The sequence below is a fragment of the Lactuca saligna genome, chromosome 1, assembly GCF_052625555.1.
Source record: "Lactuca saligna cultivar CGN05327 chromosome 1, ASM5262555v1, whole genome shotgun sequence".
Lineage (NCBI taxonomy): Eukaryota > Viridiplantae > Streptophyta > Magnoliopsida > Asterales > Asteraceae > Lactuca > Lactuca saligna.
Window position 1 is genome coordinate 85,962,579 of NC_136417.1, and position 13,945 is coordinate 85,976,523.

Sequence of the window (13,945 nt, forward strand, 5' to 3'; positions counted from 1 at the left end):
TGCTTTGTTTTCTTGATCGGTGGAAGACAGCTCTCGTTTCACAGAATTGTTAGGTGAAAACGGATTCTATGTGGTGACAAACAACAGCCGGGTGTGGAAAACTTTGGACGTGACCGAGGTGAAGGTCGGGTGTCCGGAAAAGGTCGGGAGTTGGTGATGACTTTGGATGTGACTGAGGTGGAGGTTGGGTGTCCGGAAAAGGTCAACAATCAAGATAACAAATGGTGTGAACAACCGATTAAGGGGGTGATTGTTGGATTTAATCGGTTGTTTAAGGGTAATTTGATCCATAATTTTCTTTATGCAGAATTTGAATAAGGAAATGTGGGATAAGTTTAATTAACTGATTTTTAATGGGCATGTTAGGTATAAAAATATGGGTCAATCCTTGTACCGGTTCTTTAGGTGGTAGTGGGTTAATAGATAGCATTTTATTCCTTGTTTTATGTTGCCACGTTTGTTTTATCTGTTGCTAGTTTGTAAGCCTATATAAGGCACATCTTTGATTTAATTAAAATACCAAGAAAAGCACCTTCAGTGCATAACGTAAGTTCTGAGTGTGTGTAATTGTGTGTGTTTTCTGAGGGGCCTGAACCAACAAAAGAAGCAGCAGTGCCTATATTGGTTAAGGTAATTGGGAATAGATCCCCTAGGATGAAAGAGAATGCAGCTGCAACTTTAAATGAAATTTGTTCTATAAATCAAAAGTATTTGGTTGAGGCTCGGGAACTTGGAGTTAAGGAGAAACTAATGGATTTGCTACATCATGGTACAGACAGAGGGAGAAGAAAAGTCGGACACTTGCTGGAAAAGATGAGTAGATTAGCAGAGCATCAGAAGCTATTGGCGAGGGCGTGACATATAAACAAGTATAAGCTGACGAATACTTATCATCCCGTTTTGAAATGTATTTCATCTTTTCGGTGGTTGCCTGGTTGGTTTGGTTCCTCCATTATTGAAGGAGGTATACTCCATATTTCTCCTCGTAGGGTTTCCTGAGGAATTCTGTCATGTTCTATCTGTATTCATTGGGTGTTATGACATACTTGTCCAATGGATGTCTCTGCCGGTTGCAACAAACTACCGTTCAAAAAAAAATATAGAAGGAGAAAGATAGCTGACCACACACTACCACTAGCACCTCTTAGGTTCAAATATCAAGAAAGAATCAAGAATCAAATATGAGAGAGAGAAAGAGAGAATGTATTAATTATTGATGAAATGAGAACTAAAATACCCTTCTAATTAACTATTAACAGAATCTCAACTAGTTTTAAATGAAATGGTATGGTTAATGCCCCGTCAAGATGGTAGGCAATAACCGAAACAAAATTATATTTAGTGATATAAACTTTTAGTGGCATATTTATTTTTGTCGCAGTGTATTATAGTTTTAATGGAACTTAATTATTGTGTGTCACTATATTGTTTCTATTTTTATTTTGCTGCTTCTGGTTCCGTCGCCACAAATTTCATATTCATATTCAACTTCTATTTTCCTAATTATCATCAAATTTTTAACTAATTTTATCCGCCACAGAATTGACAATGTCGTTTCCCCTGCCTCACCAAACCCCAAATCTAAAGTATAGAAAACAAGAATGCAAAACAAAATAACCAAAATAAATCTTTGATTAATCGGAAACTAACTCAAAACCGATGTATTACAATCTGTTCTAATAATCACAAACTCGATTACGAACATGTCTATGTAGCCTAACAAACCAACTTGTATTAAACTAGCAAAGTTATAACCAACTTTCCATAAACTAGACTTGCCATAAACTACATTGCTTGGTTTCCAAGTCCTCATCGACATAGGATTCCAAAAAAATCAATCTAAGTTCCCCTACAGTTTCCATTGACTGACGTTAGTCTTTAAGTCGTCCATGTGTTTCCCACCATCATCACTTAGATCCCCTTTTTAAAATCACATTTCATGGTCTTACAATTTTCCCATATAGTCCTGTTATTTCAATAGAAAAGATAAACCTTTTGGTTGTTTTAGGTTTAAGGAAGAGAGTTTCAAATTATTGATGTTTTTGTTGTTTCCTAAAATCTAGAAGTTGTGTTAGGTTTCCTACTAGGAGACAAGAGGTAAAAGTAGCTAAAATCAATTTAGAGTTAAATGTGTGCATCATCGTGTTCCCAGTTGTTGGTTTAAGGTTTATCTTTAGATAATTTTGTATATAATTGTTAATTTTGGGTTCATAATATGTTACAACCTATATCACATCATAAATCACTGCTCATTACCCTCTGACGCTCATCAATCATCCTCTCTCTCTCTCTCTCTCTCTCTCTCTCTCTCTCTCTCTCTCTCTCTCTCTCTCTCTCTCTCTTAAACCTCTTTAATCATCTTTCTTCTCTAACATATTTCAGCATTAAGGTCAATCGTCACTGACATCCGGATATCTGAATATCTGGTCCATCTCAAGTCTCGTTATTGTTGTGTTTTGGAGACTCACAACACACAAGGTTTTATATGTATATTTTTTTGTTGATTTGTTTTTGTACTGTCTTGTTGATTTTACTCCTTTGGTTTTAAATCACAATTGTGTTTATATGCCATAAATGTATTGACTTAATGATTTTATTTTGTTATGTTGCAGTAGTTGTTTTGCAACATTACGTAGTGGTTGGTCTTTTAGGCTTGGTTAATCTGGTTAATTATCATCTTTTTATGTTTTTCCTTTTCTTCTGTATTGTTGATATATGTTGCTTTAAACTATAGTAGACAATACATATCATATAGTTTCTGTTCACAATTATTTTATTGTTAATTGGATATAGGAAATTGGAAAAAGAATTAGGATTTATTTTACATACTCATAACACCTTATTTTCACCATTGTCGTAGATTGTAATTATTATAAGATACAAAATAAAGATATTTCATCCCTAAGCCAAAATAATCATCATATACATGCAGGAGATGTCGATACAATATCCGTATGTATGTAAATAGAACAAGTAAATTCGATTTCATACGAAGAAATTTTACTTCTTCAAATTCTCACAATTTAAACCGGTACGATTCTACGTATTATCAAAAGTAAAAATTTTGATAAATTACTTTTTAACATAAGTGATCTAAACGAATGTTGTAGTTGTCGTTAACCCAGGAGTGTGCATATAGACAACATCTAAATCTGACATCATTAGAGGAAGTCATGATTTTTCTAAGATTTGACATAACAGTGTACCAATCCAAAATCGAATTTTAGATTGGTTGATTTTTTAGCCGACAAAATCTAAATAATAATTGATTTGTTCTCGTATTGTCTTGTTGATTTCTATTTTAGGTTAGATTTTACTTCTTTGGTTTTACATCACAAGTGTCTTTATACGCTATAAATTTATTGATTTAATCATTTTATTTTGTTGTGTTGTAGAGTTGTTTTGCAAAATTACATTGGCCGTTGGTCTTTTATGCTTGGTTAATCTAGATAATTAACTTTTTTTTTTTTTTTTTTTTTTTTTTTTGTTTTTCTTTTTCATTTGTATTGTTGATATATGTTGCTTTAAACTATAGTTGACAAAACATATCGTATAGTTTCTTTTCACAATTATTTTACCTTATTTTATTTATTGTCAATTGGCTATAGGAAATTGGAAAAAGAATTAGGATTTATTTTACATAGTTATAACACCTCATTTTCACCATAATCGTAGATTGTAATTATCATAAAATACAAAATAAAGATATTTTAGTCCTAAGCCAAAATAATCTTCATATACATGTAGGAGATGTCGATAAAATATATGTAGATATATAGATCAAGTAAATTTGATTTCATACGAAGAAATTTTATTTCTTCAAACTCTCACGATTTAAACCGGTACAACTCTGCGTATCGTCAAAAGTAAAATTCTTGATAAATTAGTTTTTAGCATAAGTGATCTAAACGAATGTCATAGTAATCGTTAACCCGGGAGTGCGCATATAGATGACGTCTAAATCTGACTTCATTAGAGAAAGTTATTATTTTTCTAATATTAACACACAAAATATGATTTATAAGTAATATAAACGAAAACAAAAACATGCTAGGGTTTATCTATATCAAACATAAGTATTACTAGTAATACTCATCCAATATTGAAATCACCACATAAGTATCACACTCATCTTTACCAAACCGAATTAAAAGGTTATTAACCTCTTATTATAACAAGAAAACACATTAAATGTAAGAAGAATACGCTAGACATAAGTTGAAGCAGCAAACCAACTAGATCAATGTTAAATATCCTCAAAATCTTCTTTAATCCTTGAGCATCTATTCAATTTTGACTTCCTTTGGGTTTCTAAGAGTTAAATTAGTAGCAAATAACCTTAGAGAACCCAATACAACCTCTAAGATTGGACCTAATGACCAAGATTTTATATTTGTGAAAATTTGACCACCAGATTGTGGTTAACCGCCACCATGACATGATCTTCGAGTAAATCATGTAATTGCCACGTCAACATCATGGTTGCAATTCCTCCAACTACCACATCATTGTTAAGGCACCACAATGTGGTCGTTAGACCTTTTCTTCTCTTCTTTTGTTCTTTGCTCCCATTTCCTGCTTCCAGCTCCTCGTATGCTTCCTTTTTGTCCCGAGCAGTCTTTGCAACTATAAAACACAATTTAAAGCATATTAAATATCTTTTGTTCCATATAAAGCATAATTGTAGCAAAAACTATTATATATATATATATATATATATATATATATATATATATATATATATATGTATAGTTAATTATACACATATCAAAATACCCCACACTTGGTTTTTGCATTCCCTCAAGCAAAACTAATTTTATTTGTAAGACCCTTTTCCGAATCGTTTCCTATTTGGGCTCATGTCCCGAAGATTGGTTATCATAAGGCTTAGGCCCCTCGGAAATATGGATGTCAACGGGGGAAATAGGAAGGGGAGTGCATCCCCCACCGCTCCCCAGAAAATTTCCCACTTCCCTTCCCCAACCCCCGCCCTCGAAATGTCCAGCCTTCCTATCCTTGCCCACGCCCCAAAATCACACTTATTAACCCCGTCACTGCCCGTATTCTCCCACGGCCGATTTATTTTGAGCTACCTTTATTTGGGTTAAAAGAAATTGTTTTTTAGGCTAATAGAAGCAATTTTTAGGTAACAAATATTTATTTCTAGCAAAATTTTACATGTTTAAAAAATGCTTTGGCATCATAAAATCCTTATACTAACAACTTAGATACATGTTTTTTGTTGAATTTTGGAAGCTCAAAATCATATTATTATTTATTGTATTTATATAATTAATATATTTAAATATATGTGTAATTTATTAATAGGGGCCCATGGGGTTTCTGGACACAACTGCCTAACCCTGCCTCTTCCCCCGTAATTGAAATGGGGTTTAATCTTGCCCCCACACCAACCCGATATTTTTAATAAATTTCCCCAAACTGAATGGTGTCCCATGAGACTTTTTGACATCCCAACTTTAGAATGGGAGTCTTATACCCCTATAGGTGTAGACAACGTAGATTGGATTACCCGGTAGTTTGGCTTGTGTTTCGGAGCTCAAGGGTATATTGGTAAGTGAAAGTTCGGTCCTTTTATAAAATTTTGGTTTAAGTTCAGAAATTTTTAAGGGAAGGGAGAGTTTATAGAAGTGCAGAGCTTCTCGTTACCTTTTAAGAGATATAAGGATTGTATAAAACGGACATATAACGAAGAAGTTATGGCCTTCAGAATCTTGGTGGTTTAGAGGTAAGCCTAGTACATGGGGCACACATGGAGTACATGGGATGTATTTCGCTGGAGGATTACGGATTCACTCTTGTGTACTACATTTTTATAAGGAATATGCAAGGCATACTCCATTCAGATCCAAACACTAATTTAGGGTTTTGGAGACTCTTTAATGGCCTTAACTCAACTCCACACCCTCCTACCTTTAGCCACCACCCCATTAAACCCTAGATACAAAACCTTTCACAACTGGGAAATTTTAAACCCAACAAATTCTAAACCTTAACGTAGTACACGTGAAACTGTATTGCAATACTTATTGCATGGTATCATTAATAACCTTAAGGACATGCTTATAAGCTAGTAACTAAGTATGGTTTGAAACCTAAGCTAAATTATGTTAGTAAAAATCAACATTTATCAAAACATCAACCCTAAACCATAAATATATACATTATATAAACGGTTCGCGGTCTAGGATTCTAGAAACAATGGGGTTTTCGGTCCTAAATTCCAAAGCACTTAGGTTCGCAGTTTGGAAAATGAATCAAAAGGGTTTCGTTTAGGGTTGACTGAAATCACATGTTAAAAGGACCAAAATCACCATTGTTACAAGGCCTCATGACCGAAAACACATAACCAAGGCCTATTAAGACTGTAAACACTACCATATATATATATATATATATATATATATATATATATATATATATATATATATATATATATATATATATATATATATATATATATAGGATATAGATCCGGTAAGAAGTTTTTTTTCTACATATTTTTTTGACGAACAAAAAAAATGAATCACTAGTTGATTCATTTTTAAGATGATTCACAAGAAAAAATTCTCAAAAAAACATCTTTATGATTCATTTTTAAGTAAATTAAGAAATTTTTTACTTTTATGACAATTTTAGTGAATAACAACAAAATCATTATAAAAATGAATCATCGAGATGTTTTTTTGAGAATTTTTTCTTGTGAATCATCTTACAAATGAATCATCTAATGATTCATTTTGTTTGTTCGCGAAAAAAATATGTAGAAAAAAAACTTCTTACCTTCCTACCAAAAATTTCCTTCTTATTTGATCTTGACTCTATATATATATATATATATATATATATATATATATATATATATATATATATATATATATATATATATATTCAACCATTAATTCAATTCATTTCTCACATTTCACACCACAAACACTTCCCATTTTGCTCTCAAGTATCATCCGTAAACCCCATATTTTCAAGAGATTTCTACCCAAATCTTTTTATTTTCACCAAGAACACCAAGATAACCAAGAACATTCATCAATATCTTCAAAACTTCAAGCCTATACCGAAAACTTCCCAAGTTTATCAAAAACGCCTAGAAATTTTCCGAATAATTTCTAAGGTTATTTGTAAGTATTTCATACATAATTAAAGTGTTGTCTAACACTTTAATTATTATTTAAATCATTATTTAATTTATTATTTTAATTAATATCTTATTAATTCAAATACGTCGTGTTAATTATTTCTAGGATACGACTATTTGCACGAGTTCTAACCCAAGGATCTTCACTGCCACTTCGTATCCAAACGAGAACGCGCATTCGAGGTGAGTTCATACGCCTACGTTTTCACTAATTTTAAATATTTTTAGGGGGGAATACAATTAAAACACAATGACTCTTCTGTTAACATTTAAACGATTTCAAAACCATTTCAAACCATTTGCGTTTGCTTGAAACTGATTTATTATCTACATTTCATCAATATATATATATATATATATATGTATGTATATATATATATATGTGTGTATATATATATATATATATATATATATATATATAAGGTTCAACAGACATAGAATTAGCAATTCCGTCCTAAATATTGTTCCTTGTCTGGTTGGGGGTTTATGATAGAATTATTTGTTCTATTGTGTTTTCATTATTAATTATATATGTTGTGGATATATATATGAGTATAAAATATTGTTCGTTAAATTCATAACCGTTTTGTAACATGTCGAGAAAAAGCGTATTTTTCACAAATCTCTTACTACCGGTTTATACACTCTGTTAAATTAGAAAGGCTTATAGTTCATTAAAGAGTATACGTTTAAAATTCAATAGCTATAGTTTGTGAATCATTACACTATTTTACTAAGTTTAGGAAACGACACAAGAACATACTTTTAAACTATAAGAGGTATAGTTTATGGAACATTACTCTATTTACTAATTCAAGAATACACTACAAAAATAATTATTTTAGTATAATTATTTTAGATTACAAAGTATATTACTACAAGGTAACACATAAAATTTCAAGTACAAGAGAACATTATAACACTACATGTAAACCACTTAATATAGGGTTGTGAGGCACTAATTCGTTGTACACATCAGGGTATAGGTTAATGTATTATAAATTATACCTAGAGTCTCCTGTAGGGAGAGCATGAATTTGTGTATAGATCTAAACATTATTTACAAGATTAACACTACTTCAAAGGATTTATTTTAATAATAAGACTACACTACTTTTCTAGTAACACAAACATACAATTTAGAAGGGAGTAGAATGTGTGGTTTCCTCTTTACTTCTTGTTCCTTGTCTGGTTGTTGGCTTAGAGAAGAGCCATACAGTCTACTATCCATTCGATCTCGGCCTTATATATCCTAAGTAATCATAGGGGAAACAATGTGGTTCAGGTCATTATATAAAGGTGCAGTACACTATTTTCTAGTACCGAACTCACAGTTTTGGGGAAAACATATATCTATATAGTTTTATCAAGTAACAAAACTACAAGTATACTAAATTAGAGTACATTAACATGTCTAGTTTTGGTCTTAAGGTCTAAGACTACATCTCATTATACTAAGAAAATATTGGATTTTCTAGAAGTACATACTCACCTTTTAAAAAGGATCATTACAGTTAACTCTGTAAGTATTTATTGAATATGTTAGGGATATATACAACGAACATCCGAGAGGCAGTGGAATGTGTGGTTTTCGCCTCATTTCTTATTCCTTGTTTTGTTGTGGGCTTAGGGTATAACCACACAATCGATTGTCTGTTCGATCCGGATTGTATGTAACTTGTATACACTAAGTACTCATAGAAGGAACTAGTTTGGGTCACATTTCATTACATCAGAAAATATAGGTTTTTCTGTAGGAACACACTAAGGTTTTCAATGAACAAGAACATACTTTCTAAAACAAAATGCTTATGAACTCACCAACTTTAATGTTGATACTTTCAGAACCACTTGGATTCTCATGACACTACTAGACAAGTATTCACATAGGTTTCAAGAAGGTAGAGCATAGTAACTTCAAGTCTTTATTTTTCTATTTACTTTTTGATACAATCATATGTGATTTGAATACAATGGTTGTTGTTACGTTGATTACTATTATCAATTGTCGTGATATTGTACATGACTTCCTCAGCCCCCGAACGTTTCCGCGTTCTGGTTTGGGGATGTGACAAAACCCTAAACCCCATTTGAGTAGTTCTTGAGTCGTGATATCAATTGTCGTGATTTTGCTTGAAGTTTTTGGATCCCAAATTTATGCACCTCTTCTGGAGGTATAAAGTCTCAATCATGGTAGCTTATTTTTATAAATTTAGTTTTTGGTGCTACTTTATAATGCCTTGGTCCCAAGGTTGTGGTTCTTGGGAGTAGAAGTTACTCCAGAACCTCTGAGCCCCATATTTGGCGTTTCTTGAGGTTATCAATTAAGAAATGACATCTTGAGGGTTTTTGTTAAAGCATGCTAGATTTGGTGTTCTTAGTTCGGATAATAAAAAGTTTTGGCTTCCATTACGACATGTATAATGTTATAGTTGCCAACTTTACATGTTAATACTTTGATTAGGATCAAATTTCAGAAGTGGACTTAGTGGCTTAACCATGTAAGCTCTTAATAAGCAGAATGCATTATTGAAGAGTACATTAGGCGTACGCAGTGCGTACTGGTCAAGGGTGACGTACGTTGGGTGTAGATTGAGTATGAAGGGCGTACTTGGTCGTTTGAATTCCATTGACTTTTGTTGACTTTCATGTATTTGGCTATATTTTGGACTCTTAAGGTTTGGGCCTTGTTGGGCCAATTTTCTCTGGATATTTGCGCATCTTAAGGCTTTAGGCCTTCTTGCATTAGGCCCAAGATTGGTTTTAGGCCCAATTAGGAGGTTAGGCCTTATTAGCCTTTTGGGGCTATTGGATTGAGCCTCAGATTTTTGGCCAAGTTAGGAGAGGCTAAAATGGACATTTTCCTTGAGGGTTAGACATCAGACCAGGATTTCAGTTATGGGTTGTGGATGAATTATTCATTAGATCTCATTTGATGGTTTTAGCACAAGGAGTTTTCCAGATTTGTAGACTGAGATTTTTTTTTTGAGAGATTCAGCAGCTTGAGGTGATTTTTCCTCACTTTTCCCATGGGTCGAAGGCACCAATGCTTACCCACTAGATTATATATCTTGGTTATACAATAATTTTATGTTGGTATATGGCTGAGTAGTATATCTGAATGATTATATGTATTTGATGGTTTTGTGGTTATGTTTATCTATCACATATGTCAACATATTGTGTTGGGTTGAGGTTGTACTACTTTGTGCGGTAGCCAGCAAACCCAGATCAATCCAGACCTAAGTTGTAGGCCCCAAGGGCATTCCATACTGATGTTGTGGACTCGGGAGCATTCCATACATAAGCTTTGGGCCGTAAGGGAAATCCAACCTTATGTTGAGGGCTCAAGAGCAATCCAGATAAAAGTTAAGGCCCCGATAAGCTTGACAGACTCATATTGTGGGATCGGGGGTAATCCAATATTGTTAAGTTGTGGACCTAATATATGTTGTTATATGTATGTGTGTATGTTCGTACTTTGAGGGAGCTCACAAAGCTTTGGCTTATAGTTTTTGTTTATTGTTTCAAGTAGTTCTAAGGATCATGGGATAGCAAAGATGTGACCGTGCACATGTTCCTTTTTATTTCACTAGGTTTTGTGAAAAACTCTAATTTTGAAATAATTTTTTTGAAACAATGACTCCCTTTGCTAACAATGTTAATTTATTGTTGATTTTGAAAATTTTAAATTTATTTTATTTTGGGGTGTTACAAATTGGTGTCAGAGACTTGGTTTGAGAGAATTGGATGAATATTTGTGTGAATCAAGACTCACAATAGGGAACTGCAAAAAGTTATTAAATGGTTTTTAAAAACAACCAATGAAGGATGTGATGTGTATGATTACCCGGACCAATAAAGTATACCCCAAGTAACCCACACCATTACTTTATATCATGTCTTTGTTAGAACTGAACGCTAATTGTAGGATATGGATCTTCAGGAATTGCATGATAGAATTGACTGATACATGATGCCTTATTTCCTATTGAGTTTTCTTCCTACTTGTTGTATGAATCCATAGGGTGTGAACTAACTATTAAATGAATACGTTAAGTCACATCCTGTATGGGTTAATTAATTTTAAGTTAAAGGGTTTGGTCCTACTGTGCAACTCTTGACTGATTCCAACCGTTATAGGTTGAATCTTTTAATATAAGATTATTTAAGTTATGTTGCATATGATAATATTTATGCAGTAATTAACTACACCAATGGGGTTCATTTGGTAGTTGATCATAGGGTGAGGTGTAGATCCTAGGTGAACCTAGAAAGTGCTTTAGTGTGGTTGCTATGTTGTTTAGAGGGTTTTGGAAGTACTATTATTAGTAGGTAACTTAGAGAACACATAATGATTCTTGAGGAAATTATGGATAGATGCGGAAGGTCGTATTGGGCCCATACTAATGGAAGCACATGATCCATACTCGAATCAAGGAAGGAAAAAGGATTGTATGGAGCTGGTTGAGGATAGATATCATGGTTAGATAACCATGACTCGTGGAAGTGCTTATGTATCTGTCAATCTTTTGATTATGGTCGTTTAGGCTGAGGAAGAGTCTGGTGACTGTTGTGATTTAGTGGTCATGTCAATTTGGGTTAGAATGGTGCAGGCCTAAGTGAGTTAGTTGATTTTGATGTCTTAGGAGCTTGATCAAGTTGTGCAAGTTGGGTCGCGGGATTAAAGAAGGAAGTGATTTGCGGGAGTGGATTTAGAATTTGGTCTGAAGGATGAGTGATTGTCATATGGATTAGAATGTCACTATCTATGGTAGGGGTTATGTCCTTCTAGTTTTCCGAGTTAGGAGAATGTAACATCCCAATATACAGGTAAATTTTTTTTCTCAAATTCATTCGAAACATACAATAACAATATCGAATAAGTCAAAAGCATATCATGGTAACATATTATCAGAGTAGCAAATCCCAAATTCTTAAAATGCAGAAATCACAGGGTGATATGGTATGATCAGGCCAAGCCTTCCTATTCGAACTAGTAGTACTTGAAACAGAAACTAAAACCTGTTATCTCAAAGCTTATTATGTTCTCCAAAATACCTCATACCATACATACATACAACCAAGCGTATCTATGTGCCTACACTCCCCTTCAGTCTGTTTCATTCGGATACTGTCAAGCATGTATGAGTGTTTACATTCCCCTTTAGCGCATTTCAACTAGATGCTGTCAAGCATACCTGGGTGCTTGCAATCCACTTAGGTATATTTCAACTGGTTATTGGGTCTATTTCACCCCATACCACTACATATAGTATTATAACAAATAATTATAAAGACATCAAGCAAAAACAAGCATAACTAACAGTTGTTACAAAGTTAACCATCATACTACAACATAAACTAGTTAGGCATCATTGTTGTCTTCGACCAACAGATATAGTGAAGGAAACTCACCTCAAATTGAAGGTATCAAATCTCACTCATCGGATGACTTGAGACATCCTCTCCCTATGGCACAAGTATCATATCCTAATTAGAATTTAGGCCAGTATTATTATCCGAATATCCAAACCCATTCTTGACTTTAAGGCAAAAAGGGTTTCCTCACCATTTCCTCATTGGGCCATCCTCCCACCATGGCAAAAATCCATAAAAATCCAAGAAGTCATCCAAGCCCAACTACAAGGCCATTAAGGCCTAATATAGTCCAAGAGTACCCAATATTGCCTAAATCCCACAAATCCATTGCTTCAACGGGTGGGTAGGATGCCTAAACCTAACCAAGTGAAAATCACAACAATACTCGAGCTAAAAGTCTCTTAAGTCCATAGACTTCGTATGTGCAGTGTACATGACTTGTACGCCCAACATATGTTGATGATGATCATGAATTACGACAATGGTCAATACAAACAACATAATGTAGAGTATGCCCAATGTACTTTCCAGTTACCCCAACTTGCACCCACGACTTAATCCACTAAGCCCTAACGTCTAAAACTTAGATCCAAGCTTATAATAATGTCATAAGCCATAAAGTTGTAGACTTTATGCACTTGCATGACTTAATGGGACTGAAAACATTGAATTAAACCCTTAACTCTCTTAGCTTGTCACTAACACATGCATGATTGAGTCTTACCCTCCAAGACATGATTTTTATAAATCCATGCACTCCCAAGATTCCAAATTGAAGCTCAAATGGCCTGGAGTAGACCATATTCCAAAAGACCAATCTATGGGACCAAAAGATGCTAAAATCTTCCCTAAGTCTATATCTAAGCTTAGAATTAACAAGTTTAAGAATTTATACCTTCATTAGGCTAGAAATGATGCATAAACTCTGGATCTACAAGCTTCTTCATCTCCTTTTTCTTCTTCTCAAACCTCCTTCTTCTTCAAAACCAACAAAGAATGTCCAAACACTCAAAGTAAGCTAAAAAATCCACTCAAGATGGCTTGATAATCAAGATTAGCATAAAAAGGAAATGGAGGCTTTAAATGGATATGAACTTGAGGGACATAAGGACCTTAAATAGGGTGCAAACCCTAAATATTACGGTTCGCCTCTGACATGAGTACGCCCATCATGTGCATGGGTACACCCAGCGTACGCAAGAATCACTCCAATGGCGTGCATGTAAGGAGTACATTATGTGTACCTAATGTACACCTATCATACTCACGGACCCCTTCACCACCTTTTAGTTTAATAATATACGATAACAAATGAATCTGTACTTGGCGACTCAGGCACTATCCCCCACTTGAATCAGACTTCTTCCTCGAAGCCTGCTTCCAGAAATA